Below are 12053 nucleotides of genomic sequence, written 5' to 3'. Positions count from 1 at the left end.
GAAGTAGTGGTTGTCACATTCTCGTATTAGCTGATAGTGGGGGATTCTTGTGTTTCTGTTACAACTTGCGCATTAAGGATTACCGAAAAAACACCTGCAGGACACGCCTTAGAGTTCCTAGGTTAGCGCTTTTGGCTTCTGAAATGCCCCCTGCGACAACAAAGTCATATGCCACGTGTGAAGAACCTTCTCTTGTGTAGAACGGCGGACGACTTTCGGGAAAAGCAGCATGATGGGTGACGCTGCAAACAAGGGGTGTCGTCAGTAAAGGTTCTCTCCGTCGTAGAACACTAACAGTTTGTTGATGCTAACGCTCCCTTGTGATATGGCTCTTCGTATTTAACAGAGTAATGGTCTAAAATTACTGAAAACAATCGTTCCCTTGACTTCAAAACGTTCTTGTTACAAAAGCCGCTTTATTGTTTGGTAGCTATATTTCAGAACTCTAAAGTACTTACTGTTTGGCGGGGCGCGTTTCTTTCTGACGTTTTACCCCACCATACAGCACGTCTTTGTCAGCTACTCAACTTTGTCAGCTACTCAACTCAAAATCTACTCAACTTTTAAATTTACATTCACTCTTTGTTCTTAGCTGTTCGAGCTCTTTGAAAGTTGAGTAGATTTCACCACTTTCAGTTGTTGCTTTCTTCACAAAAATGAACAACCGTAACTGAGAAAAAGTCACCTGCATGCGACAGTAATGGCCTCATTCAAGAGAAGAGATATAACTTTTACCAGACGGAAAGGTTGTCTTTTGCAACAACTCTTGGCCCTTCATATTCGCTCCAAATTATGGCATTGAGCCCAAGAGGGACTGAAGCTTGCTCTACTCACTACATAAATTGGGGATGCTGTAGATGGGCACCACAACGTTATTACCATGACATCAGTAGTGATTTTGTATTTGCTCTTTCCTCTTTGTATCCCGTTTGCAAATAGCCAGTCCCTTAACCGCAGCCAACCGGCGCATTTCTCCACTGTTGACTTGCGGCAGGTAAGCGTAAATAACTTTGTCACTGTGCATGAGCTCCCGCCCACAGGACAGAAAACCGATTACTGTCGAACATATTTTTTATATCCCGAATGAAAAGGAATCACCTAAAGCACCTTAACGCGAAAGAGTATTGGCGATACCGCCCTAGAAATTTTGAAATCTGAATTTGTAGATCTATGAGCCATATGTGTCCACCCAAAAGGAACGACGGAAATCATGACAGTGTGCCGTTTGGCAATGCTTGCATGATACAAAGAAGTATTTATAAACTTGTTCCTGGCTGAAACAACAATATTGTGCAACATTTCTTCTTCGTTTATGCGGTTTTTGAATACCCCAATTGAAACCGACGGAGTTGCTTCGACAAGCATGGTTGTGTCACTTTTAGACACCATATGGCGTACTCTAGGAGACTTCATAAAATTTAGTGCAGAATTAAAATACTCCTGCCAATCAATTTAAAAATTCTAAATGGGTACTGCACTGTATAAAACGCTGGATGTCACATGAGCTAGAGGACATGCACTCAACGAAAATCTTTGCCGATCCATTTAAGACATTTTTACGTGTTTCTATGACTTGCCGGTATTTTGCCATTGCCGCGCCGTTTTAGTTGGGAAAATAGCCCACGAGTAAATAAAACTTTTGACGTAATTTGATGAAAGGCATTTCATCAAATACTTCTGACGTAATATTTTGAGCCAAGTGTCGAAGTAACCGAACCATGGAAAATTTTATACCATCCTTTCTAATTCGTAACTTTAAAGGGGCCCTGAAAGGCATTTTGAGCACACTAAATGAACTAGCGCAACCGTTATATTGGGTCGTCAACGTCCGCTGTGCCAAGTATTACTCTTTTACGCGCAGCGGAAAGCTCACACTTTTGTTGCAAAGTTTGTCGTTTTTTTCTCACCCTTCCCTTCGTGTTTTTGGACGCCGCCATCTTCACATGGCTACGTCATCGATTCCCAGATGTTCGTCATGAGCTAGACATCCTGCTATTGGGCGGCTTTTTCACGCACTTCCGGCAAAGAGATGAGTCGTCTGCTCAGCGTCGGCTCGCCGGCTGATCTGCCAGCGGAGTGCCGGAGTGCTTGGACATTTTACGACAAACGAAACAAGTGTAACACAAACGCTTAAACTTTTGTATTGAATGCAACACGGCCATAACACGACATGGATATTCTCTTACCTGAGTACGTTCCATAAAGAAAGCGTTGAAGCCCCGTGGCACTTCTTTCGTGCAATCGCAGAGAACGCCTTGAGCCGAATGCCCGGGTTTGACCCATACATTTTATTCAACTTCAAAACAATCCAGAGATGCGTTTCTAACGAACACAGCGTCACAACATGCGTTGAAAGTCTGAACCACGATTGACAGAGGATGGGTTGCCTCCTGCCCGTCGTAAATTCGGTACTCACCGCGCGCGCGGTTTGCGGGGACGAACAGCAAGTCACTTAACTCTGGCGCACAAGCCGATGGCTTTTAGCCACGCACACTGCACATACCCCATGCGAGGTTGAGTTGTACGTCGCTCGAGAAAGATAATCCAGACCATGGGAAGCACTATCCACCCGCAGAAGCACAACGTCGCATTTTATCGCGAAACAAAGGCGTCCACAACACATGCACAACACACACACCATCGCCTCCTGTAATGCCAAACGCATCTCACCCTTCCCAATGAGAGTGAGTGGTACGCCTGCAGTGCCCACATGTCGCGAAGTGGAGCCCCAAGCTGAACCGGGATCACGCAACCGTAACTGACTTCTGGAGTGGTTTGTGCCTTGCTGCCAAGGCAACCGATATTTGAGATTCTCAAAGAAATGGCGCTCGCTCCAGCGCTAGAAAGCTCAGAGCCGCGGCGCAGCATGTTTTACCAACGGTGCCGCTCTCCACCACGCGTCGCCCCAAGCTGAACTGGTCTAAGGTCCCTTAGGGACCTTAAACTGGTCACATGATCGACGCGTTTTGTGCACGGGTTCTGTATCGGTTTAATGACTTTTTTCACATGCCGCCGGCAGGAATTACCACCGCCGGAAAATAAGACCCGGCACCAGCGGGGCCACATCTGATACGGCGCTTTTTGGATAAACAGTGCGCGGTGCATCAAGGGAACGAGCGCACGACCCTCCCCGTGCGGCTGCGAGTTCGCCGCCGATAAAAAGTCATGTGCCGCCAGCAACGTACTCCGCGAAAGGGCAAGGCCAGGCCGCCGCATACATGAGGCCAGATTTTTCGTTCGCTTTTCCAGCCTTGAGCGGCGTGCGGGATTCATGGTATCAACAAAGCTTGCCCGTAGCAGACGACAGTCTGAGCAGCGCAATAGCGGAAGTACGTCACCGCTGCGGAGCGCAGCATCACGGGAGGCAAGGCTCGCGCGCCGTCAACAGCGGAGAGTAAGTCGAAAGGAGGAGGAAACGCGGAACGACGATAATGCGCGGTTTTTGATTTACGATTTCTCAGCTAATACTCATCGCTTTAACAAAATTCTTGCGGGAGGAGATTGCAAATACATTGCTTTATTTTGGTACATGTACATCCATGCATCAGCGGAAGGTATTTCAGGACCCCTTTTTAAGCAGATCAATAAACAGTCGCAATATACCACCACCTTTATTATTAAAGCGAGAGACACAAAGCACGCTGTATAAAAAGAACAATATTCAAACCGCAGCTTCTGGATGCGTAGGTCAATTTGCAAGGTCAGCGTTGTTTAGTTTTTGAACTAATCTACGTCACGTTTTAGTGGTTTAATTGTTATTTAGCGGGCAAACGTGCTTTTGGAAGAGGTCAATGCAGGAGTTTTGAATAGTAAAAACGGAATTAATTTCGTTCGTGCAAACCCAGCCATCCTACAATACCACTCTTCTAGCTGTCCGGACTCATTTTATCCTCGGTCTTTTTTTTTTTCAGCTTTCATTTCACCACATTCTTTGCTTTCTGCACATTTTCTTTCATATCCAGCATGCTGTAAACACAAGCGACAAAAGCATTTTGCGGCGCATGACAATTCATTGGCCAACACGGCTTTAAACACTTTAGAAAGTGCGACGACGACCTAGTATACACACTAAACTTTTTAAAACCATTTTTTTTTGACCCGCCGCTGTGGCTCAGTGGCTAAGGCGTTGCGCTGCTGAGCACGAGGTCGCGGGTTCGATTCCCGGCCGCGGCGGCCGCTTTTCTGATGGAGGCGAAAAGCAAAAACGCCCGTGTGTTCGATATTTCGGCGCACGTTAAAGATCCCCAGGTGGTCAAAATTAATCCGGAGCCCTCCACTACGGCGCGCCTCATCGCCTGCGTTGCGTCGGCGCGTTAAACCCTACAATCAATCAATCAATTAAAACCATTTTTATCCGAAAATGGTGCAAAGATCTCGTCCCATGGCCGACACCTTTGAAACTTGGTTTGTCTGAAAAAGGGTGTAAGGATAAAAAAGGGTGTTCTTGTGAACACCCCAGAGAAGGGTTTTGGTAGCGTAACGCCCTATAACAAGGGCGTTGGCAGTGCAGCTACGTGCGGCAATGTCGATCGGCGAGCCCGCAGTATGACATATACACCCGTTCAGCACGCACAAGTGACACTTACCACAAATGAATTGAGCAACAACATAAAAGGGATGCGAGCTCAGGGAAGTCGTCGAATAAAGTCCGCGTGCTTGTCGCAAAAATGAGATATTCTTGCGCTAATTTTGGATTTTCGCATTTTAATGTGAGCATATACAAGCCAGCTTGGGGATTTACAAGGAAGTTTTAATTGTGAGGTAGTTATTATGTTCAGTTAGTCGTAGAATTTTATTAATACCAAACACCTATTCAATACTTCAACACCGACAAGAAGGATGTTCAATATTTAAAGGCCCTTTTTCCCACATTGCTGTAACGCTACAAATTAGGATGTTGGAAACTAAGGAATAGCGTGTGAAATACCGTGAATTAAGAAAACGGGCGCAAAAGACCCCCGAATTTGGAGGCATTTTATACCCGTTTACGTGGATCGACTGAATATTTTCTACAATCGGATGGATGTTTTGTACCTCACGATGTTTAAAACTATATATTTTGGCATAATATATTGCCAGCGGAGCTGTTTAAGCTTGAGCTGGGTTCGGTGGCGTTAGCAAAGAAAATACAAAGAAAAAGAAATGCGCCGCATGTAAAGCGTGCACCGCCGCGGATTGAGTACTATTACAGTCAAGCCGGCTTTAGAACCTGTAAGAGTGTGAGCCCCAGAGGTGAATGCGTATGCGCACCTCTTACTATACCATTTTAAATGTAATAGTGTTTTCGGTACACTAAAACGAATAGAAATTGGCGCAGCTAGCACTTGTGGTGCGAAGGGTGGAGAAAAAGCGGAATCGGGGTCGCCCTAGCTTGTTTCTCACTTCGATCCGCTGTCACTGGGGGGCGGGGGCACAGGAACAACCTCGTTACATCCAGGTAAAGCTTGGCCTCACCCTCAGCACCTAGCCTAGATAAGCAAGAAGATCGCAAAAGCTAATAAAACTTAGCAAAGCCTCGCAAAACCTACCATAACTTAGCAATAACGAAAGAAGGTAGGTGGACCCCCAGCGCCCTTTTTTTTCTTTCAACTACTGTGCACCTATTTCATACCCTTTCAACACCCTAGAGAATATCAAGGGTGTTGCAGTTGGTCAACACCCTTTTCGCCACACAAATGTGCCTTTTTTAATTTTAAAGTGTCAAATCTATGCTTCACGTGGCAAACCTAAACTTGTGCCATGAGGCCCGCCGTATATGGAAACGAGCGATCATTGCAGTTTTTTTTTTTTTTTTTGCTTTTCAACATTTCTTACAAGGTGGGGAGGAGAGTTTGAGGGGATTATGCATGCGTGCATGACCTTAATTATTCAATAGCTGAACACCTTTTCCACACCCTTTCAACACCCTTCCAAAAACCCAAGGGTGTTGAAGTTGGCTAACATACACTTTTACGCACAAACATAGTGTAAGATATAAATAAGGACGCTGGGGTTCAAAAGAAAAGGTGTAATAGCCTTTCAACACCCGTTTTCGAGTTAAGCTACACCCTCTTTTTGCCAAAAAGGGTCTAAAAAAGTTTAATGTTTAATGTGAACCAATTATTCCAAGAGTTGCAGGGGTTTTCTATAGGAAACAAAATCTTAAACGGACCTCTTTATGGAATACGTAATTTTCTGTCGTATGCACGCATCTCACGAAAAAGACCATGGGCTACTGGAAAGGATAGCCAGGAGAAATAAAATACTGGAGAAAACTATACCGACTCTCAACATGCTTCCTGGGAATCCGCTTTTCCGAAATTTTTGTTCAGAGATTTTAGGTAATAGAGAATGCGCCCCTTTAATACTTAGGAGTAAGCGCGCAGAAATTTATACGCGATTCGGGAATCTTTTTGTTATTTGGAAAGACCAAGATAAACTGGTTTTACAACGTTCAAAAAGTTCTGAACACTCACATTACTAATTTTTAATGAAATCCGTTACCAGTGGTATAAAATTTCTCACGTGTAACCCCCCACTGAGAACAGAATTGATAAAGAAAACGCTTTCTACATCCAGGTGCTATCAGCAGCTGCCATGTTTAATTGAGCCGACATTGCAAACCTCTGGTCCCTTAAAGTCTTGATTGTATTTCTGTTGTCTATGTTCGCGACAAAACTCCGTTTGTATTAATTTAAACAAAAGGCAATCAAGATATGTGAAAAGGACCAATTCTATTGCACCCTGATGTGGTTAACCCTCCAAATTGAACCGCGTTAGCTCGCGCTAGGGCCCGCTGCTACCGGCTTCACGAAACCGGCGTCAGTAGGGCAAACTCTGCGTCTGTGCTCCTTTAGCCGCGAACGCACGTGAACTGGCGGCAAGAACAGAACGAGAGAGATGACGCCACGAACGCTGGGCAGACTGTTCTCGAATGTCAAGTTAGCCGATACCGGGTGCTCTTGATGAGGCGCAGGCTAACGTGCACTCCGTATTTTTACATTCTTGCTGGTAAGGCTGTACGGCGGAACTTAAATCTTAAAGGGGCACTGACACAAAAATTTTGCATCTTGTTTTTTTTTGTTGCGATAAGTAGCGAGTGACCTACTTATAACCTGTAGAAACCTCATTTGCTTCAGCGTGCGACGGTTGTTTAATTACAGGCATTTTCAATGCGGCCAGTCGCAGTTTCGGTTTCAGCGAGTGCCGCGAAACGATGGATTTTGTGGATTTTGTGTGAACAAAGCTGACCACGTGACCGCACGAGGGATATCACAGAGCAGAGCCGCCGTAGCACTATCGAATCCACATCAACGGCAGTTTCTGCGGATGCCCCCACGTACTGATTTCGTGAGGCGCTTAATTAAAAAGCGACCGTGGATGTGACGCAGGTGCTGTGAGTGCAAATGCTACCGCGGCTAAAGAACGACGCGCGACGCTCGAGACGGTGGGTGGCAAGGCGCGCGGTGGGAGCAGCCGGCCGGTCTGCCTACAGGTCCGCCTACAGATGTGTTCGGCTTAGCACTGCGGCGGATATTCGAGTGCCGCTCTCGTAAGCGGTGCAGATGACAATTTTTAATGCAACCCGCCATCGCATCATTAACTCCTTTCTCATGTAAGCCACTATGGTTGGGACTTGGGGACAATTTCGTGCAGCCGTTACAAGCTATCACTCGAGCTACCTGCGCCGGCTTGGGCCACTTCGCGGCCGTGGCCGCCTCCTGCACAGCGACCGTGCGGCTAGCTCAGTGGGCTTTTCGTGCTTCCGGCGCGTTTTCGCATCCAATGGTAATAAACAGTAATAGAAACAGAGTGCCTGGATTCGCTGTAGAACTTTGGTCGCGGCCAGCTGCCCGATGAGCTGACGAAATCACGGCGCCTCCGCCGCCAACGATCGGGTCGTTCGTTCTCGAGAGCAGAAGCTGCGCCCTCCGGCCCTCCGATTGGAGCGGCGAGCCGGGCGAGCCTGCGAAAAACGCCGGCAGTGCGGAAGCGGCAAACACAAACTCGTGACGTTTTTGGATGTTGTTTATTTACACAATGTCCTCGGGATGTCGATTGCGCGTGGTCCTCTGCTGGCTGCTCGGTTGCGTTTCGCACACTTTAAAATTGATTTTAAATATGTTCTAGGGTGTATTCGCCACTGATATTTTGCAGATGATGTATACGTGTTCCCACCAATCTATCTCCAAAGTTACCTCGCCTTCAAAATTTTGTGTCAGTGCCCCTTTAAGCAACTCTGCTATTGAAATACGTCGTCCGTCTTAGGCCGTGTGAATGTTGGCGTCGTACAACTCATGGAGGAAAGAATACTCAGGAGAGGCCCCTAGCATTTCAATGCATTGCAAAAAGTGTGGAGGAAGTGACGTCATTTTTTTGAGCCCATGGACGATGTTGCTTATTTCTTTACAACTGCGGTGGCCAAATTTGGGCAAATAGAACGGACAAATTTTAAGACGCTTGGTATATGGCTGCCTCGCTACTCTTGCAAACCAGCGCAGTCGCTACGACAAACGTTTTTATATTAGGCCAGTTTGAAAACTCCGATGTCGGAGGCGGCCTTAACTCGTACCCCGGCCGCAGCGGCGCTTACGTAGCGTCGAGGTCGGCGGAGCGAGCCGCTCCCGCCGCCGGCGACCTGCCGGGAAAATCCCCTTCGCTCAGCGTTGGCGAGAGCCACAGTTCGTTATTTGCTCACTTTGTGTTTATTCGTGGCGAAGTGAAGTGAAATTCATTGCTTCTGAGACGTAGCGCGCAAAGACCGCCGTGCTGTACGACCCCAAACACTGCTCCCCCTCCATGCTGCTCCCGTCGTCTGCGTTCGCCATCCCGCGAGCCTGTTGCTATGACGACGACAAACACTACTTTGCCAGGCTTAAGAGCTGAAAAATCGTCCTTCTATGTAAAAAACGAAGGCCGTTTTTCGATTAAAACTTTGGGTGAGGGTTAGAATGGGCAAATTGAAGGCGAAATCAACGGCTTAGAAAATGACATCACACCGAGGAATTAGCGAAGAAGCTGTTTTCGCTGCGAAGCGGGAGGGCAGGGCGACGCCATGTCAGTCAAATCAAATCGGAGACAGCAAAGGATGATGGGATAGAGTGCTGGGCTTCGTGGGCTCAAGTCATGGCGGGACTCGGCTTCACAAATGTGACGTCAGGGCCTCTCCTAACCTTTTCTTTCCTCCATGTACCAACCGCTCTTGCACAGCTCGCACGCTGCGTCGCATAGCTTGCACAGCTCGCACGTGGCTCCACCCGGCGGCAGCCACGGAAGACGTTGGGTACGGAAGCCGTTGCGTACACTTGAAAATAGTGATTTTATCCGGAATAAGCGTTCGTATGTTTTTATCACAGCAACAGCACATGTACACAATACTGAACAAAGGTCACAAAATTACTTGGCCTATTATGGCGCCAGGTATTGCACCCATACGAAAACATGCTTGTTGGGCTTCGGAATCGCCGCGTGATCTATTGGATAGGCTCCCATCATGTCATTTTGGACTTCCATTTTAGCACTTTCACGCTCAGACATGACACTAGAAAAAGTTCTAGCTAAGTGTGTAAATCTTGTGAAGGGCATTGTTAAAATATTGGTCCGGCAATATTAGCCACTTCCGGTGTAAGTTGCGGATCATAGCCAGTGGCGGAGATACCGGTCTTCCCATTTTCACTATTTGCTACCTTGTTTTAGAAATGCTACGCGTAAGACTGATCTATTCGTGTTTTCAGTATTCTTGTAACTTGCGCTTTGCCGTCAGTTCTTTAAGAAAAGGGAATTGATTTTTTTTTTCACTGTGAAGCTGTGGTTCGCGGCCCTGCACAAAAAAACAACATTTTTGTTTTTCCTCAAAGATAGCAATACCGCTGTGAAACGTTTAATTTATTAATAACCACAGTTTCATCACGGTTGACATATGTTTAAAGACCACCGTGACGTCATCATGACGCGCAGCTCGCCTGAACACCAGGGAAGTTTATTTCTGTCCAGTGAAAGGACTTCACACTGAAACCATAAGATGGCCATTTTTTTGCTGGAAATCGGAGAGTCCTTTCAGGCATCATAACTTTTCACCCCGAATTACGTTGCATAAGTCCGCGACGAAACCGGATTTTGCGACAGAAAGCACACTAACGGTGATGATGACTGAAGAAGGCGGTGTTACGGTGGGCTTTCCCCAGTCTTACATGTCGCTGTTGGCTACACGTCTTAATCCAGTGACTCCCATGATCCAGAAAGCACTACCGTTACACACCGATGGTCAAGGTAGCTCCAAAAATACCAAATACAGGTACCGTACGTAACTTCAGTGATGTTTGGTGTGCACTAATTAGAGAGACACGGAGAAAATCAAACGCGGTGTCTACTTCTGAACGTATGACATCATTGTGGAAACCTCCTTGTAACCTTTTCCACTGACGCCGATGAAACGGCATGCCAGCTCATCTCCAACCGAGTTGCGACCACGCACTCGTGGAAAAACGGACGTGGCCTCCTTCACCACGTCGGGCTGAGCATTCGAATCAGGTAATGAAACTGTCACGCTGGACATCCCGGTTAATCGTGGTAGACTGCTGAAAAACTGCAGTTCCTGCTTGAGGAGAAACATTGCATGGCAGAGGAACGGTGACATAGAAACCCTTGCTTTTTCTTTCATTCCTCCAAGTTTTCTCGACGGCGACGAGCTAGGAGGAGTAATTGCGGCTCTGACGGCAGTTTAGCATCGTCGTAAAAGTGTGAAATATATTTTCGGCTTCCTGTTCACTAAAGTACATTAGCGTGCACTCCTGCTGTTTAGCCTACCATACCTTATTAGAAGGCCAAGCCTCGGGGAGGTCTCGTCTTACGAGCTTAGTCAACTGCCGAGAGCTCTGATATAAGAATAAACACCTGCTGTGTTCGCAAGTGTGCGGTCGTGGCACTGTGACAGTACTCCTAGTGTGACGGGCCAAAGGTTGTACCATCTGACCTATACTGCCTCACACCTACAGCGGCTATTAGAGTAAAAGCTTGTTAATTCTAATTCTACGGGGGCTTCTAAGGAGTTCGACATAACCGAAATCCGAACAAATGCATTTGGTTAAAAAGCAGCGCTTGACGAAAAAGCAAATTGTGAGCACCTCCAGGCTCCAAGTGCTACTTTTATCTAGAAAAGAAATCGGTTAGTGTTGTCGGCTTTTTTCCCATAAAGGCAATCGCCATTGCTCGATCTTCGAGAGCTCCAATGGGTCTTCTTATCCTTGGAGCTGACGAACAGCCTGGCAGGAATGAGTACTACCATTACTTTTCACAATGAGGGTTCTGCCGGCTCTTCATCTTCTTCATTCGCGTCGTCTTCGTCCCTGGCAGGTTCGCCTCAACCTGAGACTTGGGCGAAAATTGCATCTTTATCTGTGACGGCCACGCAGACAGGGTCGCAGTTGTCTACATTGACTTAGTCCCCGAAATCGGTATCCCCGAGCACCGGACGCAGAAGAACGGGAACCTCCTCCACAACTTCACCCGTGTCTGTGTTAGCGTCACCGAAGGCGCAGTGACAGAAACAATTCGCGGTTGTCATTATTGTAAGAAGGCCCAAGACGGAAGAAGAGGAGGAATGCCTTTAATGATGAGGAGAAGTCAGCCTGGCAGCGAGCTTGGCTTGCTACTCCACATGAACATGGGAGGTGCGAAAGTGAAAGGAAGCGAAGACACAAAAACTCGTACAGACACTACAAACTCAAATAAGCACACACGAACTGACAGACGCAGGATCATGCACACAGCACACGTACAGTGATATAGTTAAGGCCAACGTTCACAGGATTTCGTTCAGGCCGGAGTCACGGAGAAATAATACCAAGGCCCGCGTACTACGTGTTGCCGCGGCAGTTGAATGCCATGTGCCAATGGCGTCGCAAAAGGCGCGCCCAGGCATGTGCAGGGCGGTGAGAAGATACACGGTGCAGTTCCTGTCGTTCTCGAATCATGTAATCATTTGCTCGCAAATTTGGCGCCGATAAATACTTCAGATCAGTCACGGCTGGTTGAAAGTTTTTACCGACCTAAAGCCCTCTTTGCAAGCTGGTTAA

Source organism: Haemaphysalis longicornis, unplaced genomic scaffold (genome assembly GCF_048455015.1).
Source record: "Haemaphysalis longicornis isolate Haplotype H1 unplaced genomic scaffold, Haemaphysalis longicornis Haplotype H1 scaffold_67, whole genome shotgun sequence".
Classification (NCBI taxonomy): Eukaryota; Metazoa; Arthropoda; class Arachnida; order Ixodida; family Ixodidae; genus Haemaphysalis; species Haemaphysalis longicornis.
This window is presented reverse-complemented; position numbering follows the sequence as displayed.